At 39.1% G+C, this 23416-nt stretch overlaps 1 protein-coding gene across 13 annotated transcripts in view; it reads right to left on the minus strand.

Moving 5' to 3' along the window:
• PPM1L (protein phosphatase, Mg2+/Mn2+ dependent 1L) overlaps window positions 1-23416 on the minus strand; it is a 287297-nt gene that overhangs the window by 113450 nt on the left and 150431 nt on the right. The window contains exon 1 of one of the 13 annotated variants that reach the window (XM_042957052.1): window positions 14587-14654. The exons of the other annotated variants lie outside the window; for them this stretch is intronic. The gene's annotated coding sequence lies outside the window, so the exon portion shown is untranslated. Of the gene's footprint in view, window positions 1-14586; window positions 14655-23416 lie in introns of those variants that run through there. 13 annotated transcript variants of the gene reach the window in all.

Raw genomic sequence — 23416 nt, forward strand, 5'->3', positions numbered from 1 at the left:
CCCAAGTCACTATTTGGTTCTGAGATCAAATTATTAAATCTGTCGTTTGTAATGGATTTTCTTGTAAAGTCTACAATATATACAATTCCTTAAAGTGTTTTAAACAAAAGAATAGACCACCAGGTTTGTGATTTAAAACATAAAGTGGGCCAGCAGTGTGAAAGATGAATTGATAAGGGGAAAGTCTGGCAGAAGAAAGACCTGAAGTAGATATATAAGTTCATTAAATTAAATCACATGGAAACAGATAAATTATTTTCAAACACAATTACTTAACAGGGCCCTTAAACGGACTTTATCATATTGAGATTAAAAGTTTTTTTAGAGACAAATTCCAGGCTGCATAGTTAATTATGCTTTGGGGTTTTATAAACTAAATACTTCCCAGAGAAATTCCAAGGTATTATTGAATCAAATTTCAGTTCCTTTTTCAGCTTTATTGAAGTATAGTTGACATATAAATTGGTAAGATATTTAAAGTAGTACATTTCATGGTGAATTGATATGTGAATACATTGTGAAAGGATTCCCCCCATCTAGTTCATTAACACATCCATCACTTCACATTTTTCTTCCTTCTTCTTCTTCTTTTTTTTTTTTTTTTGTGGTAACAATTAAGTTCTACTCTCTTAGCAAATTTCAACCGTAGAATCCACTTGCTCTTTAAGTACAGAATAATCAAGGAAGAAATGAGTTAAAACAACCTATAGATAACATTTTTCTAATATACTCAGTGGAAAAAGGAAGAAATATAACATTCTTGTTGAGCTATTTCATAGACTTGTGAATTAAATGGATCAAAGCTTGAGAGTATATAAAAAATGGAGTTATTGTTCTCTAACTTTAAAAAAAGAGTTGAACCAATTTACAGATAGATGTTTTTTTAAGAAATAAATTGCTCAGCTAATTCGCAGAACTCATCCTAAACAATATGGTGGAGCAATGAGTGCTGTTGTCTGTCTTTGGGTTCTTTCCCAGTAGGGACCCATTCTAGCCATAGTCTCTTCCCACCACCCACCTACTTTAAAAACCTTTGAAAGTAGGCTAGGCATTCTTTCCTTGGGCAATTCATTCTATTCCACAGTAAAATGTGGGACAATGAAGTGTTCCATTTCCCAGCTTCTTCTGGAAGGAGTCCCCAACAAGATAGGAAAGCTAGGTTCGAGGTCACACTGCAATTGGCCCACTCTGCAGCTGTGTGCTCTTGAACATCTCTGGCCTTCAGTATCCTCATTGGTAAGACAGAGGAGTGGGCTGAAGGGAAAATGCTGAGTCGGAGGATCTTCAAAATCCTTTTGTGTCTTAAATTTTATTCTATGAATTCTAAAATTTTATCAATCATCTATTAATTATTTCCTTTTATCATACCATCCTACTTTGGAGGTGCTAGTGAGTAATATAAGTCAGGATACAAAGAATGTGTAAGATCTATATAACATAGAAAGCCTGAGAGTTCATTATAATTTGGTAGAAAATAGCAGAAGAAAAATAATAGTTCATAGGTTCCTAATAACTGTTTTGCAAACTTTCTCTTTTGCAGGTATCATATTAAGTAGTAATCTCTCCAGGTTAAATTATATAAGCCTAACCAACAGAAGGCATATTGATCATCCAGATGGTTAAAAATATGCTCATATTTTCATGTATCATTGGAACAGAATTTCTCACAAACCTCTGTGTTAGCTTTAGTGACTTAGAAGCCATCAATTGGCAGTATGAAGCCATTACTGAATTAACAGAACCAGCTAAGAAATCACATGGCTTCAAATTCCTTCTGTCACATAAGCAGCAATGAACAAATCCATTTCTTAAAGAACAGCAATTCTCTTGTCTTAACTAAGGCAGCAAAAATGAGACCTAGTGTGACTGGCTTTCAACAATACAAGAGTATGATGTTAATAAGCAGTCAGGATTTAAGAGTAGAGCAGAAGAAATACTTGTAAAAATTTAAAAAAACAACACTTAGGGTAAACACTCTTGATGCTAACCTTTTTTTAAAAAATTGAAATCATCAAACTTAAAAACCACACACTCTCAACTATATGTAGATCTATATCTGTAAGAAATGATATTCAACAATATTTTAAATATTGAATTACACACACTTAGAAGGATAACCTGAATGTGTGGCATAACAGTTTGTACCATTCAATGACTCATGCTAATTTATTGCACTTTTGGGCATAAAACATCTGGGAGCTAAATGAATATAGAATTTTTAAAATAGTACAAAGTGTTGAAATGTTTTAACAAGACAATAGACATTTTATTCCAGTTATGTCAAAGATTTCCCTTACGTGGTTTTGCATTCTTTTATCATCAAATGAAATGGATGATAAATGAGAAGAGCTATAATTCAGAGATGACTCTGGAATGAATTTAAATTATTTTACTAGCTCCTGGGAAACATATTTTATTAAAATTTATTGAGAGTTTACTTTTCTTTTAATTCTGTGAGACTATGTAAATACTCAGAAATTTAATTATTTCAAACAAAAACACAAGAGCTGCCACTAGAGGTAAAAAAATGAACTGAAATATTTTGGTGACTATAATGAAAATGCTCAAAACTGCTAACATTTATTGAGCATTTACTATGGGCCAGGCACCGAGCTAAGAACCATACAGGTATTATTGCAATGAAGGTAAACAAAAATTGGGAGGGAAAAATATCCACTTAGCACAAAAATTCCACAAGTGAAATTCTCTCTACTTCAGAATTATTCTGTCAAACATTGCATAATTATTAATACATATGGGGCTCCGGCTATGCAAAATGATAAAAAATATAAGAAAGTAATTTAAAAGGTCATGACCAATAAAATAATTATGGTGCTAATTAATTAAACTCTCCTAAAAAAGAAATATGCCATTATTAGGCAGGAATTATTAAGCCCATCTGGGAAACATAAATCTCACAACTATTTCTAATGCTTCATATTTTAGATTGTTTTACATTATAATGTTTGTGCCATTAGCTATCTGGTATAATTACACAAAGTAAAATACGTAGTATGTTAAAAAACAATTGATACTGAAATCATTTTTCAAAACACGAAACCAAACACACCCTTGGGAATACTAAAAACCTCTTCAGACTCTGTTCACTTAAAGCTGTGTAGAGAAGATACCGCAAAAGTTCTTCATGTGTCATGAGACTGATATGCCCAGGATTGAATGAATATGGGCCATTAAAGTAATGTCAAGAAATTCAGTTAAAAATTCTCCCCCAATTCCCTGCACAAGACAGTTGTAATAGAGGAGAGGAACAGACAAAATGCCTAGATCAAGGATCCGCCTCAAATTTGACCAGGGTGAGTCTTAGGTTATTGCCAAATCTTCGAATTTCTTCTGCATGGCCTTGCAAGCCATTAGAGGCAGGCCTGGGAGAGCAATGGCGGCTCGGGACACAGCAGCTGGCACCTCCAGCTTTACCGGATTGTCAAAATGTTTTTCTGATCTTTCTACAGTACAATAAAACATGAACCCTTCAAAGAGAGAATGCATTCTTTAGGAGCTGATTTAGTACAAGGGCCTGATGACATTTTCCAGCAGTGGAGCAGCCAGTAATTAAATATCAAGGAGTTAATGACCTGGCTGACTCAATGAGCTTTGATTTGGTGCAATTAGGACTCCTTTACTGAGGCCCATTCTCCTCTTGGTTCCTGAGGTGCACAGCGCCAGGCCCCAGGACAAGGCAGCATCCGCTATTTATACAACGCTACTTCAGCACTGCCTGAGCACATGCTATCTTCACATTTTCCAGTGTCTCTGCTGCAGTGCAGCATTTCTGCACCGGCAAACTGTAACTGACGGATCACTATTCTTTTGACTACAAGAAACCAAATACAGGAAAGAGGCGTTGATATACACATATGGATGTACGCAGCCAGGCATTCCCTTAGCCTCCTCCCCACCAGAAGGGTTATCCTGGCTGTTGCAAAATTACCCAATCCTTTAAAGATAGAGCTGGAGCAGAGATTAGATTAATAGATTAGAATCTAAACTACATCCTGCAGAATGACAGAATTAAATGACTATCAGTATCAAGTTCACAGGAGTCATTATTTATAATTAAAAGGAGTTGAACGGTCCCTGCAGAGTACACATTCTCAGGGCTTTAAGGCGGAAAAAAATTGTATATAAATTATCTTGCTCACTCTAAGCAATGATACCTGAGAAACCCTCTCCCCAGGGTTTTTTCAGCCACTAAGGAAGTGAGGCACCAGGCATAAGAAAACAGGGACGGAACAATGCAGTCCCTTGTTAAAGTCCGATGACTCCCCTGGGCCGCCCCGGCAGCCCAGCCTTCAGCAACTCATGCACAGGTCCTCACTAGTGCCCGAATTAAATGGCTTGTGACTTACCTTCGGGGTTCAGGACACAAAGGCTTTTGTCTTCAGATAGATACGTTTGGTCCATACTTAGATACATCGAAATGACAGAATACCATATAGCCGTCAAAAATGGTGATGGAGAAGAAGTTTCAACAACATGAAATATTTACAGTATATTGCTAGTTGAAAAAGAAAGTTTACCAAACTGCCCTATGGTGTGAACTCACAGACACATAAAACAAGGATGTATATACCACTACACAGAATCACGATCAATGGCAGTTCTCTCCGGGTGGAGGAATTACAAGTGATTTTATTTTCCTTCAAGTTTTCTGTACTTTTTAGGATCTCTGCACTGAGTACGTATTACTTTTGTAATAAAAGAATCTCGGGTAAAAAGAAGAGAAGAAGAAAAAAAAGCCAGTAAGACCCATACTACCTCCTTCTCCCAAAGAGTGAGCAAAGGAACAGCGAACGTATAATCTCTTAAATGTACCCCTTAAATGTTAACTTTCCCTCATTTCCAGTCATTTGACTTTGGTCGCAGCAGGAAACCTACCAAAAAAGTATTCGGGGTGGGGAAGAGCAGAGCTGGCACAGAAGCAACCTACAGAAAATCGAAGTCTAAAAATAGAAGATGCAGCTAGAAGTTGTTTTACATTTACATTAATACCAGCACGGGGGAAGGGTGCTGTGAGGCATTCTTTGTAACACAGTTTAATGGTTTCCACTTTTTAAAAAACTGATCATCTTGACTTCTTGTTTTTCATATCCTCAACTTGTCAAATTACATTTAAAATGAATTATGTGCTAAAGTTGAAAATATTTGCTCTTGTTACCCTCTAGCTTTGGGAAAAAAAAAAGGAGAAGACAAATTCCCTGTAGGAATAGGATTAATGACATATGGTAATTACACCATTAGGTTGAAATATCCATAAGAGCATAAACCTCCATTAAACACATTCCTCAAGAGGCACTTCTATAAAAGAGAAATTCAGTCATTTTAAGTTCATAAACAGAAAGCTATGTATCAAAGTCCTTTCTTTCTTTTTTTTTGTGATCGGATTGCCTGAAGTCATCTGTTTCACCACTCTTGGCCCAGAAACATTTCAGATAAAGAAAGTTCGGTTATATCCCAGGCAAGAGACAATACACATGCAGATGCAATATGTGAAGCTCTCAATTCAGGAAAAAGTGTCAAGGCAACAAAAAGAATGTACACTTTTCTATTTGTGTGCTGCAAATTCTTGGTCAGCTCTGGCTCATTTCCCACCGACCTCAAGAGCTCCGGGCCCCCTTTCCCACAAATAGTGAAGAGGCAGGGCAGGGAAGGAGGTGGGGCACACTCCGAGGAGGACAATGCAAACTGCCCACACAAGACACGCAAAAAACAAGGGCTCTCGTTGTCTTCTTCCCTTGGAGGTACTTTTTGTGGCTTGTCATCAGGCCTCTGAGGATAGCTAGCCACTTATCTTATTTTTTTTCCAATTACATTTTTAATTGCTTTGTTTTCTGTTGGGCTTCATTTTGTAAACAATTTTCAAACTTTTCTGAAAAATGGTAAGAGATAAACCCCGTTTAAAAAAAATTAATTTACTCAAGTGGTAAAATTTCAAATTGTAATAACATAAAAATAAATGGCCTCTTCTGATATTTCTAAATACTAAAATATTTTAAAATATGATTTTATCAGAAAGCTAGTACAGAGTGCTTCGTTTTCTTGGCTACAGCACCATTTGAAAAAAAACTGAATTTGTATTCATCATAACCCCTCATGGATGGAACCTTTTACTTAACAAAAACCTGTTTTGCAAATCCTGGGTTCCACACTGTTTGTTTTAAAGAAGAGAGCTAGCATTTCTGAAAAGCCTATCCTAACACCAGGCAGTGTGGTAAGTGTTTTCATAATTTGTACCATTTCATTCCTCACAGCCATTTCACAGATGAGGAAACTGAAGCACAGAAAGAGTAATTCCCCCACCCCCAGGGTCACTTAGCAGTAAATAACGGGGCTGAGATTCAAACCCAGTTCTCTTGTGCTTCAAAAGGTATACTTTGTCATATACACCATGAGGGATCCCTGCATGAGTGGCAGCCATGTCAGAAAACTTTTACCCAGCCAGGTACACAGGTAAGATGTCAGAAATCTCAGCCTCAAGGTAAATGAACTTGGGGAGAATGGTTTTATAGGCTAAGATCAGTCATGAACAGATAACTCAAAAACAGACAGATGGTATGGGGCACCTGGGTGGCTCAGTCAGTTGGGTGGCCGACTTAGGCTCAGGTCATGCTCTATCAGGTCATGGATTCAGGACCCACATAGGGCTCTGGGCTGACAGCTCAGAGCCTGGAGCCTGCTTCGGATAATGTGTCTCCCTCTCTCTCTGCTCCAACCCACTTGCATTCTGTCTCTGTCTCTCTCAAAAATAAATAAACATTAAAAAAAATCCTCTCCAGCCTGTGGAAAATCCTAAACACATAACACTTAGAAGTTACCTTTAATAAAGGGACAGTTTGCTTAATTTATGCAATAGTCTAAGTGATTAGAAGCTGAGCGACTTTTTGATTTGAAAAAAAAAAGAAGTTAGAACAAATGATTAAATATTAGTTCTTGGGAGATATGAAGTATTGTAGGTAAGCTGTGATTATCAGAATAGAGTACGTAAATTTCCACATTTACATACTCTAAATAATCTGTCTTGCTAATTAAAATCAACCAAGGATTTGTTTAACTGATTGTTTCCTGATGTTTTTATTTTGCATCTTTTTCATACATTTGACTTTGGTTTTGAGTATGTAGTAACTAGGCAAAAAGAGTAAGTATACAGGGATCAGAGGAAAAGACAGAAAGAAAACTGATATAGGTTGTCAATCCAGAGAGAAAGGGGTGTGTGTGTGTGTGTGTGTGTGTGTGTGTGTGTGTGTGTGTGTGTTTGTCACAGATACTAAAATGAGCAGGTATGTGTGATTAAGGGAAAGATATAACATTTAATTAAGGCTTATGTACCAACCACTGGGCAAGACTTGTCATACTCATCATCTCATTAATCTTTGCAGTTCTTTGAAAGGCAAAGAATCAGTATTTTTTAAATGAGGAAAATGAGTGCCAAAAAAATTGACCCAGGTGATCACCTAAAAAATTAAGCTGTCATAAGAACTTTTTTTTCTTAATGTTTATTTATTTTTGAGAGATACAGAGACAGAATGCAAGTGGGTTAGGGGCAGAGAGAGAAGGAGACACAGAATCCGAAGCAGGCTTCAGGCTCCGAGCTGTCAGCACAGAGCCCGACGCGGGGCTCGAACTCACAAGTTGCAAGATCATGACCTGAGCCAAAGTCGGACGCTCAACCGACTGAGCCACCCAGGAGCCCCTGTCATTAGAACTTTTAGTTGTCTCCTGCTATTTTACTCCAGATTCCATATTGTGCCCCCCACTGTACCAGAGCAGTGAATAAACCCTGGATTAGAACTTCTGGGGCTCACCCTGATACCAGCGTCCCTCTTTTGTCACTGGGGATACAAGGAAACAAAGAAATGATAAAGTAAAAAACAGAATAGGTTGTGTGTGAGAATGGGGGAAGATTATAACAATATGAATAAAAAACAAGAAAATAAATTAAGTGCTGAGTAAATGAGAAATTAAAGAAATTGAACAAAGAAGTGTCAACTTAAAATTGCATCCAAAAGACAATAATAAATGAGTATAGGATAAAGAAGTAGAACAGGGGCGCCTGGGTGGCTCAGTTGGTTAAGCGTCAGACTCTCAATTTCAGCTCAGGTCATGATCTCAGGGTCGAGGGACTGAGCCCTGCGTCAGGCTCTGTGCTGAGCGTGGAACCTGCTTGAGATTCTCCCTTCTGCCCCTCCCCCACCCATGTATGCACACTCTGTCTTTAAAACAAAACAAAATAAAGTAGCACAATAAAGCAATGGAATGGAATAAAAACGTATATTAGTCAAAAGAAGAAATTAAAAAATAGAAAAAGTAAAGCAATAACTAGAAGCCACAGAATTATAAAACCGGGTGGTTCAACCAAGAAATGTTATATCCAACCCCTTAAACTTGACCTGTTCCTATGGAAAGGACCCATTTTCCATTCTGTTGCTACTCATTATCATATGCCACTTTCTCCACCACCCTCTTTAAATGCAGTGACCAAAACTGAACTCTGTCTTCAAGTAAGGGTGATATCCACCCACTGAATAGAAACAGAATGTTAGCCAGGTCCCACGGCATTATTTCCACTGATCATTGACAACTTTAGAATTCATCAGTTTGTCGTTCTCTATGATCTTCAGGGCTTTTGCCAGACCTGCCAATATTTGTGTTGCTTTGGATTTGTTCTTATTTTTTTTATGTTTACTTATATTTGAGAAGGAGACAGAGCGCAAGAGGGAGAGGGGCAGAGAGAGAGGGAGACACAGAATCTGAAACAGGCTCCCCAACTTTGGGTTTGTTCTTAATGATACTCTTCTGAATTTGAACAAGAAAAACCATGGAAGGCATCTTAGAAAGATCCCCTAGCCCAACATAAATGGCAGACAACTGCTCCAGCATCTTACAGCTAATATACATCAGAACCAGAGTAATATCAACCATGGAACCTTATCTTCATGGACTCACATGTGGCTTTATAAATCAAATATATTCTAAATTTTACTTCTGTGAAAAGAAAAAGGAAATAAGAAAACTAAGGCAAGGAAGGTTAGAAACCAAAAGGAGGACTTTGTGGAAGAGTGATCACAATCAGTATAAGACTGAGTGCCCAGGGAACACCTGTGTGACTCAGTCGGTTAAGCGTCCGACTTCAGCTCAGGTCATGATCTTGTGGTTTGTGGTTTTGAGCTCCTCATCAGGCTCTGTGCTGACAACTCAGATCCTGGAGCCTGCTTCGGATTCTGTGTCTCTCTCTCTGCCCCCACCCCCCCCCCCCCCCCCCCCCACCTAACGCTCTGTCTCTCTCTCCTTCAAAAATAAATATTAAAAAAATTTAAAAACAGACAGATGGTAATGATAATGATTTATCCAGTGTGAAAGTATTTATTATCAAAAACATGTTAAGGTTACTGCACTTATTCTCCACAACAAACCTGAGAGGTAGTGTGGCAGGTATTACCACTACCCTCATCTTGTAGCTAAGGACGTGGAGATAGATACCATCAAGTGATGACCAAGGACAACCACTAGTCAGTGGCAAGACAGAAGTCATAAACCAAGTTTCTTTTTTTTTTTAAGTTTAATTATTTATTTTGAGAGAGAGAGTCTCAGAGGGGCAGAGAGAGATGGGGACAGAGGATCCAAAGTGGGCTCTGCATTGACAGCAGAAAGCCTAATGCAGGGGTTGAACCCACAAACCGTGAGATCATGACCTGAGCTGAAGTCAGATGCACAACTGACTGAGCCAGCCAGGCGCCCCTATAAACCAAGTTTCTTAATGCACTTCCCAGTGCTACTTCTCCCATGTCAGAGAGCATTCAAGAATCATTTTATCAAATAATACTGACAATTGATAGCTTGGGCAGGTATCATCCACATGTCAAGCAGACATTGTACCTCACATTTCTGTCTAGCCAAATAGCTCTGTGTTCACAATATGTTCGTAACCATATTCACTTTCTTGCTTTCTTGAAGAAAACGTTAAGTGATTTGTTTTTGGAGAAGACATTCTTATTAGTAAACCATTCATGGTCAAAATGGCTTTCCTCACTCTTCCTTCCGTCCCCTCCCCTTCCCTGAGTTCCCTGCTTTGAAATGGAATAAATAAGAGGGATTAACTACACAGAATGAGAAAGTGGAAAACAAAAGAATAACTCCTCTGGGACAGCTCTTCAGATTTCTGATAACAAGAAGCTCTGAGAGGGCAGATTTGACCACTTAGAGAAAATATTACACATAAACTTCTATTCCAATAAACAACGATCTCTCCCAGAGTAGTCTTTTTAAACAAATTCTAAGCTCTGTGTGGGAAAAGGGTAGAGCACCAACTGAAGAAAATAACATTTGGAAGAAAAGGCCTGAGTGGTACCCTTAAAAAACACATGTCCTAATCAAATGTAATATTTCATTTAGAATTACTGGCTACTACTATTTATTTAAAAAAAAAAATTTTTTTAACGTTTATTTATTTTTGAGACACAGAGAGACAGAGCATGAACAGGGGAGGGGCAGAGAGAGATGGAGACACAGAATCTGAAACAGGCTCCAGGCTCTGAGCTGTCAGCACAGAGCCCGAAGCGGGGCTCGAACTCACGGACCGCAAGATTGTGACCTGAGCCGAAGTCGGCCGCTTAACCGACTGAGCCACCCAGGCGCCCCCTGGCTACTACTATTTAATTAGGAATACATGGGAACCACAGGCTTGGACAGATAGTGGGACCCACCCTTCATACTTCCTCTGCCAAGAATGCCTCCCCCACCTAAACCCCAAATGAAGGCAGGAGATCCCTGCCCTCCCCTGTCCTGGCATTATTCTTCTTGTCACTTAGCACAGTTTGCCACCGTACAGTTAAGTGTTTGTCTCTTTCCCCTATTAGACTGCAAGCCCTGCGGGTTTAACTGACCACTACAGATTGAGTGGCTAGCATAAACACCTGGGAAAAGTAGGTGTCCAGTAAATAACTACATGAATGAGCTAAATGGATGAATGAGGACTTGTGGATTCCGAGTGATCGGTGCAGTTTCCCACGGGCTCTCTACTTTTCTGACAATTTCTCCAACCCTTCAGTGAAGAAAGTGCTCCTTTGAGTGAAGTATTAGATGTTCAGTCTATACGCTTTTGCAAAGCACCATAACCACCAAAACACACTGAATGGGTGGACATGGTGTGTGTTTGTGCAAAGTGCAGCCTGTGTAAACTGAGAGAGAAATGCTGGCTCCACGGGTGACTCTCATCTCTCATTCAAATGTTTGTCCCCTACTGTCTTGATTACTGCCATTCGCACATGAAGTCAGGAGAGCAGTGTGCGTGTTATTAACAATTCTACCTTAACTAAGTAGTGAGGTATGTATTAATTAGACAGAAAGTGAAGTTGCCCAGACCAACCTACATAAATCTCTTGGAGATGTTTGCTTCTTCAAGAAGTACAGCCACATTTTATTCTCTGTTCTATCTTATTGAGTACCTCCTCAAGGCAAAGGGAGTTAATTCCCTACGTTTTTGTAGCACTTCACAGTTTACACAGTTTTTGTTTTTGTTTTTTGTTTTTGTTTAACATCTGTTAAATTGGAAGTTCCAACCGAGATACCAAGACATAGTGGTCAAGACATTCCAACTTGAAGTCCAGGCCCACATCCACATTTGTCAGAGCAGCATTTAACAACCCGCCCTGTGATTCTAAAAAGCCTTAACCCACATACAAAATGAGAGGGTCAAGAGAATGAAAATGAAGGGTTTCTGAGGGCGATTTCGTGGGAAAGTGCCGTGTTATGTGTCCGTTCTCACACATAACCCAGAAGGAAGGATGCATCTCCACTCGCTTCGGGTCAGGACAGAGGGGCTTTGAGAGGGCCACTGAGAAAGCCTAGCATGTGCCCCAGTTAGGAGTATATGGGGGAAGTAGGTCTGACTCCTGCCTGGAAAAGGGACGGGAGCAAGAGCTGAAGGTGGGTGACATGACCATGCCAGACAGGCCTATTCTATCAGTCTGTCCAGGGAACAGATGACCTCCTGGGACAGATGTGGGCCACATGGGGGAGAGAGCTAGACTGAAGCCACTTAGGTCCTGCTCAAGAGGGCTGCCTCAAAGGGTAAAAGGACCCCACAGTGGCACCTGTATGGAGCAGACCTGCTAAAAAACAGGAGGTAAGGAAAATGCACTGCTTGCATTACAAATAAGTAAAACATAGGGGCATCTACTGCTGTGGCTGAAAAACTCACAAAGAAACCAGGGGAGAAAGCACTTATGAGACACTGAGAGCATAAAGCCATTTTGTGTCACTAACCCATCAAGAAGCACTTCCTTGCCCCTCTCTCCTTCTTTTCCTTCCTTTTCCAGCTTACACCCTAGTGAGATCAGAAACTTAAGGCAGGATTCCCAACTGTCAAAAGCCTTAGTGGGGGGACAGAAGCAAAGAGAAGATTTAATTTCAAATCAAGTTTGAAGTTTTGATTACCTCATCAAACTGGCCTTTCTACTCTCCGATCTGAGCTTGTATTTATAACTTAAAAGTCACCCAAGTGCATTCCTTATAGATTATCAGAAAAGTCATGCGACTGCCCAAGTTTTCATGCTCGGGCAGGGAAAGAACTTCCTCTATTGAACAGATTCTAATGGGCAGTGGGAAACAAAAGATGCTTTCTGACTAGATCCCATGAATCTTGTTTATTCAATTTATGGTTACCAGATTAACTGACACTCTTTCAGTAGGAAGTCATAGAAATCCAGCAAAATGCCTGTTATGAGCTGAGTTGTATTCCCTAAAATTCATATGTTGTAGTCCTAACCCTCAGTACCCCAGAGTGTGACTGTATTCGGAGACGGGGCTTTTGAAGAGGTAATAAAGTTAAAATGAGGTTCTTAAGGCGGGTTCTAATCCATTATAGCTGGTGCCCTTATAAGAAGAGGTGATTAAGACATAGGCACCCACAGAGGGAAGACCCTGTGAACACACAGAGAAAAGTCAGACATCTACGAGCCAAAGAGAGAGGCCTCAGAAGAAACTGACCCTGCCAATACCTCGATTTTGGCCTCCAGCATCTGAAACTGTGAGAAAATAAATTTCTGCTCTTTAGCCGTCAGTCTGTGCTACTTTATTTTGGCAGCCTTAGTAAACTAATACCCTACACCTTACATCCTAAATAGGAATTTTGAGGTTAGCAAGGAGGAAAACTGCAGCAAAAACAAGAGGCTTCCTCAGGGCCAAGGAACTTAAGCCTCCCCTCCCCTTTATCTCTATTACTGTCTGTCCTCTTACTCTCTCCAACAGTGGGAGTAGGAAAGTTGGGGCTGACCACTAGCGGTTCCAAGCTCAAGTCCTTACTGCAACTGAGGACTAAAAGAATGGGCCTTGTCAGGTTTGGTTTGAAGAATCCCACAGAAAGACTAACTGGTGTTAAAAAGAAAACCACAGGCCCAAAATGGTGTCACTCTGGCAGAGTCCCCAAACTGGGGCTTAATACATAATCCAATTTGTTTCAACCTCCCCCAGAAATGTAGTCTTAACTGGTCAGTCAGGAATTTCTTGATCAGCACCAAAGAGTCTGCCTCCTGAGCCCTCTCCATCCCCCAAAAGAGATGAGGTAAGCTGTGTGATAAGATCCCTTGCTTTTTCCCCTAAGGGAAAGCTAGCTGCCCTTGCCTGGAACAATCCTTTTTCGCTACTGACTTTCTTGACTCACCCTCCTTCTACGGAAAAGCTTACACTCTGAAGAACTCCTCAAGAGTTCCCAACCTACTTGCTAGATGGGATGCTGCCCAATTCATGAAGCGTTAACAAAGCCAACTCAACCTTCAAATATACTTGGTTGAATTTTGTTTTTTAACACTGGTCCTGCTTCAATCATGTTTCCACCTCCTAGACCAATAGCTGTGTTCAGTTGAGGTGAGGTACCAGGCCCTGTGCCCAGTGTTCAGGATGGGTGTGTCATTTGTTGCTAAAAGTGCAAAAGGGTAGGAGGGAGATGAAATACATGAACCCTACAATTTGCATCCATTGTCTCATTTTATCCTTAAGAGGGCAAACACTGAGTAGTATCTCCAGGGTCATGCAAAAAAGCAAGTGGTTAGTTAGCTGGCATGGCGCCTAGATCATCCAGCTGTCTGTAAACCTAGAATCCTTTCCAATACTCCAAATCTCTTTAAAAAGATTTTCTAGAGCAAGAGTGCCTGGGTAACTCAGTCGGTTAAGCGTCCAACTTTGGCTCAGGTCATGATCTCACAGCTTCTGAGTTTGAGCCTTACAGGGGCTCTGTGCTGACAGCTCAGAGCCTGGAGTCTGCTTCATATTCTGTGTCTCCCTCTCTCTCTCTGCCCCTCCCCCACTCATTCTCTTCTCTCCCTCTGTCTCTCAAAATTAAATTAATATTTAAAAAAAAAAAAGCTTTTCTACAGCAAACAGATCTAGTTCATTTGATATCTCCTAACAGGAAACTAGATTAAGTGACCTCTAATGTCACTTCCTGCTATAGCATTCTATGATTCTAAAATAGGTCATTAACTGATGTATTCCATATTTTGTGATTGGCTCTGGAGTTATTCATTCTGCAGTTTATTTAGTTCATTCAATGTACATTTACTGAGCACCTATTACCTGCTACATGCCAGGCACTCTTCTCTTGCTGTATTGCTCGTGTAGGAGCCCCAAAATAGAACTAAACCATTGAACTGCCCAGTAGTGGCCTGACAAAAGAACAGAAAAATTAGTATAATAAACTCATATAGTCACCAATTAAAATGAGCCATGAGTGGCAAGATTCATTTGACCAGCCACAGGAGAAGACTGAAGCAAATAGATTTTCTTATAGACATGTTAATCACTAACACACTCACACACACACACACACACACACACACACACACACACACGCACGCGCAAAGGAAATGATAGATCTCATAAAAATGAGAAACTTCATGGTATAAAAATCACATAATGTATAACAGTTTCACTACCAGCATGTATAAGTCTCTAATTTAAAAAGAAAATTCTCCAGCATCAGAATACAGACACAGCTGCAAAGTAAAGGAGGAAAATAAAATTTTATGTAGGTTACTTTTTAGGCCTCAGATGTAGTTGTTCAAACAGTTCCTCTATTTATCACCTTATAATTTCTCTCTATTTTAAAAATATCCACAGTAGGTATTAAAAACCCATGATAACACACCAGACAACTTCAAAGACACAACTGGAAATTATTTTGCTTTTCCAACTGTACTTTCCTGAGAGAGCTTCTGGTTAGAAGAGATAACACAGCCAGCTTTGATTCCGGGCCTTTGCTGATGTTGGTGTATTAAAGTGACACAGGTTAGAGTTTTCTATCTTCCCTTCAGGCATGGGATGTTCCTTGTACACACATCTGGCAAAGGCAAAGATGCAGAGAAAGGCCTCCTGCCCCATCGTCCTTCAGAGTATCTATCTGCTTGCACAGTATCAACCCATTTGCCTTAGGTAGAAAACTTAACAACTCTCACTTTCTTGATTCATCTGCAAATCAGAAACACTTGCTGTGAGGCATCCTGGAAGGATCAATGATTATTTATAGGGCTATAACAAGCTCCTTGGAATATACTTGAAATGAAACAAGCATGAGTGCCTTGCCTCTTAAAGAAGTCCCTCTATCAATCCATGCTCTACACACCCAGTACTACAAACAAGGAGGCTCAGGAGAATATTTTCATGATGACCATCTATTTAGGAAAGAGTGCAGTCCTGTGAAATTAGTACTTGACTTTGTATCCATCACCCACAGCCACCATTGCTATAGCACATTCACAGCAGAGCCAGAAAAGGACTTGTCAAACTGAGACAAATATCTCCCCCCTTCCCCCCCACAAGCACTTGGTTGGAGGGAGCCAGTGCCAGCACAACTAGCAGAATTCTTTTGCTCCGAAATCAATTCAGTATGCACTTCCATGACCTTGGGAATGTATTCAGCACTGTGGAATGGTCATGGGGAGATCTAAGAAGTCCCTGTCCTCCAAAAGCTTAAATTCTTGGTGTGGAGTCTGGCTTATCGAAATGAAACTACAGAGAACAATTCATGTGGTGGAAAGAGATAGGATAGAGGAGTTCTGGTTCCAGGACTACTATTTATTAGCTGCTGCATCTCAAACACAGCAGCTTCTTCACTCCACTCATTTGAACAAAGGCCTTGGCTAGATGATCTAAGTTTTTGTTCCCCAATTCTAGAATTCTAATCAAGTACCAAAATGCATGGTGCAACCTGTTAAGGTTCAGAAAGCATAAAGGAGGGTGCTGCTGCAGCCCTCCAGCAAGAGAGGAATTCATTAGACTTAAAATTGGCAGAGAAGCAGACACAACCATCTACCCCCATCAACTCTGTCAAGACCGTCCTGTAAAGAATGCTAGCACCCTGTAAGAGCAGAAGGAGCAGGGTTTCTGGCTGGCTGGCTCTAGTCTTAACTAATTCTTCAAACCTGGACCAGTCATTTACTCTCTAGACTTCAATTCCCTCCTTCAAAATATCTGCTTTAGCTGTATCACCAATTTTATGTGAAGAAACTACATGATATAATAACGATGACTAGGGGTGCTGGGCTGGCTAAGTCACTGGAGCACGTGACTCCTGATATCAGGGTTGTGAGTTCAAGCCCCATGTTGGGTGTAAAAAAAAAAAAAACACTAAGTATGACTAAATCTTAAGCTCTCTAAAAATATAAGGTAGTTCTTTTTATCCTTATTAATAATGATACAGATGTAAAAAATTATTGAGATAAAGAATGAAAAGAGTCTGGTATTCCCCTTCCAGCAATAGTGGACTAGTTTACAACAAAACAGCCCCCTGAGGACCCAAGGACAACTGCTATAAAAATTCAAAACCACAAATTTTGTTAATAATGACAAAATCAGAATAATATGCCAAATTCGACTCAAACGTTGTTTTGATCACCAAATGGCTAGCTTAAAGTACAACTAGACTGTATTTCCATCTATGTGCTCCATAACATATGGATACTAAATAAAATAAAGAGCCTCTCAAAAATCTCATGATTCCTCCTTCCAAAATTCACTGGCAGCATGAATTGGAATGAGCAGTTCAATTTTATGCATGCAAATGTGACACTTATAAATAGGGGTTTTAGTGAACTGGTATATCAGATTTGCAGAACAGCGGCTGTTGCAAACGGTCACGACTGCTTCTCATTTGATAATAACACGTAGTTTCCATATTTAAAATTCTAAGAGCTGATTTCAATGATTAGGAATAGCTTCCTGATTTTCTGATTTTTTACAAGTTGAATTTGTTTGGACAGATGCAGTTTATTCTTAAAGGGAATATAAAACAAACAGGAGAAAATAGTCATTTTACACATTGTTGCTGAGCTAGGTAAAAATGAACCTCTAGCTTTTCTACAATGAGGTTTCATGTCAGTAAACAGCCGACAGAAGGATAACATATCTGTGAGGAAATCTAAATGTGAATTATTTCCTATCACCAGACATAAGTCAGAATTTAGCTTGTAATTTTAGGTTCATTTTGCAAAAATATAACTGACCTATCTTGGTCCCATATGGAGAAGTCAGCCTTACCATTATATAACTGCTCCCTCTGCTCTAGAGATTTTTCTTTATGATATGCCATGAAGTGCTATATATTACATTTAGATTAAGGAGGACATATGTCAGTACCTCTGTCAAGCCTTGAAACAGCAAACGTTTTTCCAGGCATCAACTATATGGAGAATGCTGCATTCTTCTAACACTTAAGCTCTGTGACTTACTAAACTATTTTATATTGTCCTAGAGAACAATATAGGTAGGTAGGTGCGTGCTGAATTCCACCATCTGGAAGTTGCCCCATTCATTATCAGGCTAGACTTGGCTGGCTAGATTTGCTTCTCTCATTCACTATGATAGAACATGCCAAAACTACAGATGATTTCCTCTCTGGGCTATACTTTCCTTTGATTCTGGAAGATTCAGGATATAAAAAGAGAAAAAAACAAAAGTTTTAAATATCCCTCTCAAATACAATCTTTTGTTATTACCCACACTGCTTCTAACCTTCTGTAAAAGATTGGATTCTTCAATGTATCCAATCTTTCTAGGCTTCAAGCTGATGTGGCTGGGTTTTACTCATAGCCCATAGCCAAGCACTTCGGGAGCAACCAACTGACTATTCCGAAGAGGGTAATTATTTTCCCTGGGGCAGAAGTTGTGGCTCACTGACAACATCCAATCACATCCTCTTTCATCATTTGGGAGAGCAGGTAAACCTTATACTCTTTTTAAAAGAAACAGAAACAGTGATTATAATTTCTAAAGAGAGACTTTTAACTGCATTTGCAAAAAAATTTATCTTTTTTTGCTAAAGTATCTCATCCTCTTGGGAAAGGGGAGCACAAATCGTGGTTTAGCTTGCCTAAGAATAGCAGATAATGGAGTCTGTTAATTCCATCTGCTTCCCCTGAGAAGAAAAAAAAAACATCTTGTGAAGGTGTCAGGACTTCCAGAGTTCCAGGAAAAGATCATCCTGAGACTTTATTATTCTCCAAGGTTCAAATGCACCCTGACATGCTTTGTTGAAAAAGACTATTTTGCCTAGCAGAGAATCATTCTTGGGTCCTATCAAACACAGGTAGCATCTGATTCTCCTCAATATTCATTTAAAAATGATAATGACTGAAGAGGAAACTGATATTCCTAATGGCTAACCACTTTTCTGTTTAATCTTCTAGGACCTATTTCCATATCCTTTGATGCTATGTCACTTGAGAGCAGTAGTGAGAGAAGAATAAAGCTATTTCCCAAGTGTTGCCATGAGTTGAACCCACTTAGAAACCCATTTGCATATACTATTTAATGACCTAAAACTTGTGAAAATAAGGCCACATTTTTTAAGTCATCTTGACTGATTAGAATAACTTCTAAATTCTTAAATGCTAAATAAATTCTTGAGAATCAGGAAGTAAAACATGGAGTTTTCACATGAAGTTCTTTCAGAATGATAAATGTTCCATTCAAAAAATTTTCCAAGTGGAAATAAGGCAGGAATTGGCCTAAATGGTTCTGTACTGTGTGACTTGTTCCAATATCCAATGAGCAAGCTTTATTGTGATATCTGATAGTAAGGTCTTAAGAGGCAAAGTAGCATCATTTTAACATAAAGCTCATTAGTGAATAGGGAATAAACTGATTGCTTTCAGAAGTGAACTTTTTTCTTTGTTCCATGAGGTTACTCTTGATGTAACCAAACACAAATTCTAGTTGTTTGCTAGTAATTATCTCCAAGTTAATTTTATAGCAACTCCAACAGAACAGGCATTAGTTTCACTCCAGAGAAGGAGAAAATTAGTACCTTGAGGTAGTTTATTCATTGGCAGAAATCAGCCCCAATATATAAATACTTGCCCTATAGTCCCCAATTTTACTACTAGGATATGGTCAACCCAACTTTATCATATGCTTTAAGAAGAGAGAATCCATGTTTGCCTCAACAATGATTACATTCCTTTTGCCTAGCACAGTGCCTGGCACAGAGGTGGTTCGAAAGAAAAAAGAAAAGAAAAGAAAAGAAAAGAAAAGAAAAGAAAACTAAAGAAAAGGAAAGAAAACTAAAGAAAAGGAAAGAAAACTAAAGAAAAGGAAAGAAAAGCAAGCAAAGCAAAGTGAGAAAGAGAGAAAGAGAAAGAAAAGAGAAAAGAAAAGAAAAAAGAAAAGAAAAGAAAAGTTGATACATAAGTTTGCTTACTGGCAAATGCCAAAAATGCATAAATGTTTTCAGTTTTTACTACTGTAGAAACTATGACTTCATGAGAGTTGACTTTAAGGTAGACACTGAAATATTCCAATTCAATATAGATCATTTTAAGTTAGAGAGTATGTGGTCCTAGGCACATGTGAAAAGATTATATCTAGGGGCACCTGGGTGGCTCATTAGTTAAACGTCTGACTCAGTTCAGGTCATGATCTCTCAGTTCATGGGTTCGGGACCCACATAGGCTCTGTGCTGACAGCTCGGAGCCTGGAGCCTGCTTTGGATTCTGTCGTCTCCCTCTCTCTCTGCCCCTCTGCTCATGCTCTGTGTGTGTGTCTCTCTCTCTCTCTCAAAAGTAAACAAACATTAAAAAAAAATCACATCTAGCTCAAAAGTCTTCAGACTTAAATGGAAATCTTTTATATAATTTAGGAACCAAAAGGATGCAAACAGTAGCCCTGGCATATGATAGAACTTGTGCCAGCAATCAGAACTTGGTAAGGTGTATGTAATCTAAACCATGGACATACGAATATGCAAGACTATGAAATCTATGAGAGAACAATTATAAAATAATTTCTATGTGTGCCTCCTAGGCTGACTAGAATCTAATCAATGTCCAGATGGAAATCCGAGGTTATTAGTAATTTCAGTATACTGAGAAATAGCCCTAATTGTTTGGCATTTGTTGGTTTTCCTAGCTGGTGATGAGAGGTGCTCTGGGTCTTTGCAAGTCTGACCGAAATCTCTGGTCATAAGTAACCTTAGCTAACTGAGATGTCACCTGCCTTCCTTAAAAGGGATTTTGTCTTTTATGCCCCAGAAGTTTCAAAAGTTAAATGTAAGTATAGAAGACTTTTTAAAATAAAAAAATTTCCTATCCAAAAATCTATTCTTTCTTGTAATATTATGTATTTAGAACATTTAAGAGAACTTGAAGACCAAAGTAGTATTTACCACCTACCAACATTTTGTTTAACTCAATTTAATTACCTAAAAAGAAAACAGTAAAGATCTTAAATTTATAAGCAGCTTAAATGTTTAGTTAATCAATTTTGTAAATGGGACCAAACAAAGGCCCCTTAAAATTATTGCTAAATGTAGTCTGATTTATACATGAAAAAGAAGAAATCAGAGTTAGAAACTGAACTGAAATGCCTACAGAACTAGGCTTTTTGATTTTCAATTAAAAAAAATTCTTAAAACCAGAATGAAACCCTCTGTATAGTCCTTTTGGTCACACACACAAAATTTCAACCAACACATATCACCCACAACCTCTGTCTCCCTCAGCCTAATATTCAGCCTACTGATAGGCCAAGTACCAAAGCTAGGCTTCACAACGTTGATTTCAAAGGGTGACTGCAGGCTCTACAGTAATTATACAGAGGAGAGAAGATTAAATACAGGCATTTCTTGAGATACTGCTGATCCAGTTCCAGACCACTGCAATAAAAGCAAATATCACAATAAAGCAGGTCAAAAAAAATTTTTTTTTGTTTCTCAGTGCATATAAAATTGTGTGTATACTTTACTGTAGTCTATTAAGTGTGCAACAGCATTATGTCTAAAAAAATGTATATGCCTTAATTTAAAAATACTTTGTTGCTAAAAAGTGCTAACCATCATCTGAGCTTCCAGCTAGTCTTAATCTTTTTGTCGGTGGAGGGTCTTGCCTGGATGTTGACAGCTGCTGATTGACCAGGATGGTAGCTGCTGAAGGTTGGGGTGGTTGTGGCAACTTCTTAAAATAAGACAGCAATGAAGTTTGCCTCATTGATTGGCTCTTTCTTTCATCAACAATTTCTCTGTAGAATGTGATGCTGTTTGATAGCATGTTACCCAAAGAACTTCTTTCACAATTGGAGTCAATCCTTTCAAATCCTGCCACTGCTTCACCAACTAAATCTATGCAATATTCTAATAACTCCTTTATTGTCATTTCAACAATCTTTACAGCATCTTCACCAGGAGTATATTCCAGCTCAAGAAACCACTTTCTTTGCTCATTCATAAGAAGTAACTCCTCATCTGTGTTAACATTTTATCATGAGATTGCAGTCATTCATTCACATCTTCAGCCTCCACTTCTAGTTTTCTAGCTATTTCCACCACATCTGCTGTTATTTCTTCCACTCGTCTTGAACCTCTCAAAGTCATCCATGAAGGTTGGAATCAACTTCTTCCAAACTCCTGTTCATGTTGATACTTTGACCTCTTCCCATGGACTGTGAATGTTCTTTTTTATTTTACTTTTTTAAGAGAGAGAGAGAGGGAACGAGTGGGGTAGGGACAGAGAGAGGGGGAGAGAGAGAATCCCAAGCAGGCTCTGCACTGTTAGCACAGAGCTCAACACCAGGCTCGATGATTCCACAAACTGTTAGATCATGACCTGAGCCAAAATCAAGAGTTGGATGCTTAACTGACTGAGCCACACACATGCCTCTTAAGAGTGAATGTTCTGAATGGCATCTAGAATAGTGAATCCTTTCCAGAAAGTTTTCCATTTACTTTGCCTAGATCCATCAGAGGAATCATTATCTATGGCAGCTATAGTCTTATGAAATGTATTTTTCTTAAATAATAAAACTTAAAGTTTAAATTACTTCTTAATCCATGGTCTACAGAATGGATATTGTGTTAGCAGGCATGAAAACACCATTAACCTCTTTTTACACATCCATGAGAGTTCTTGGGTGGCCACGTACATGGTCAATGAGCAGTCATATTTTGGAAAAAAAAAACTTTCATTCTGAGCAGTAGGTCTCAACAGTGAGCTTAAAATATTCAGGAAACCATGTTGCAACAGATGTGCTGTCATCCAGGCTTTGTTGTTCTATTTATAGAGCACAAATAGATTTATAACTGCTGAGGACCCTAGGATTTTCAAAATGATCAGTGAGCACTGGCTTTAACTTAAAATAACCAGCTGCATTATCCCCTAATAAGAGAGTCAGCCTGTCCTCTGAAGCTTTGAAGCCTCAGAGGATTGACTTCTCCTCTCTAGCTATGAAAGTCCTTAGATGGCATCTTCTTCCAATGCTGTTTAATCTATATTGAAAATTTGCTGTGTAGTGTGGCCACCTGCGTTACCGATCTTAGCTGGATCTCCTGGATAACTTGCTGCAGCTTCTACATCAGCACTTGCTGCTTCACCTTGCACTTGTATGTTACCGAGATGGTTTCTTTCCTTAAATCTCATGATTCAAACTCTGCTAACATCAAACTTTTCTTCTGCAGCTTCCTCACCTCTCTTGGCCTTCACAAAACTTAAGAGAGTTAGGATCTTGCTCTGGATTAGGCTCTGGCTTAAGGTAATGTTGTAGCTGGTTTGATTTTCTACCCAGACCACTCAAACTTTCTCCATGTCACTATCACGACTGTTTCACTTCCTTATCATCTGTGTGTTCCCTGGGGTAGCACTTTTAATTTCCTTTAAGAACTTTTCCCATGCATTCATAACTTGGCTATTTGGTATAAGAGGCCTAGCTTGCAGCCTGTCTTGGCTTTCAACATGTCTTCCTCACTAAGCTTAATCATTTCTAGATTTTAAATTTATTTTTATTTTTTTTTTTAATGTTTATTTATTTTTGAGACAGAGAGAGACAGAGCATGAACGGGGGAGGGGCAAAGAGAGAGGGAGGCACAGAATTGGAAGCAGGCTCCAGGCTCTGAGCCATCAGCCCAGAGCCCGACGCGGGGCTC

The sequence above is a fragment of the Panthera tigris genome, chromosome C2 (genome assembly GCF_018350195.1).
Source record: "Panthera tigris isolate Pti1 chromosome C2, P.tigris_Pti1_mat1.1, whole genome shotgun sequence".
NCBI lineage: Eukaryota > Metazoa > Chordata > Mammalia > Carnivora > Felidae > Panthera > Panthera tigris.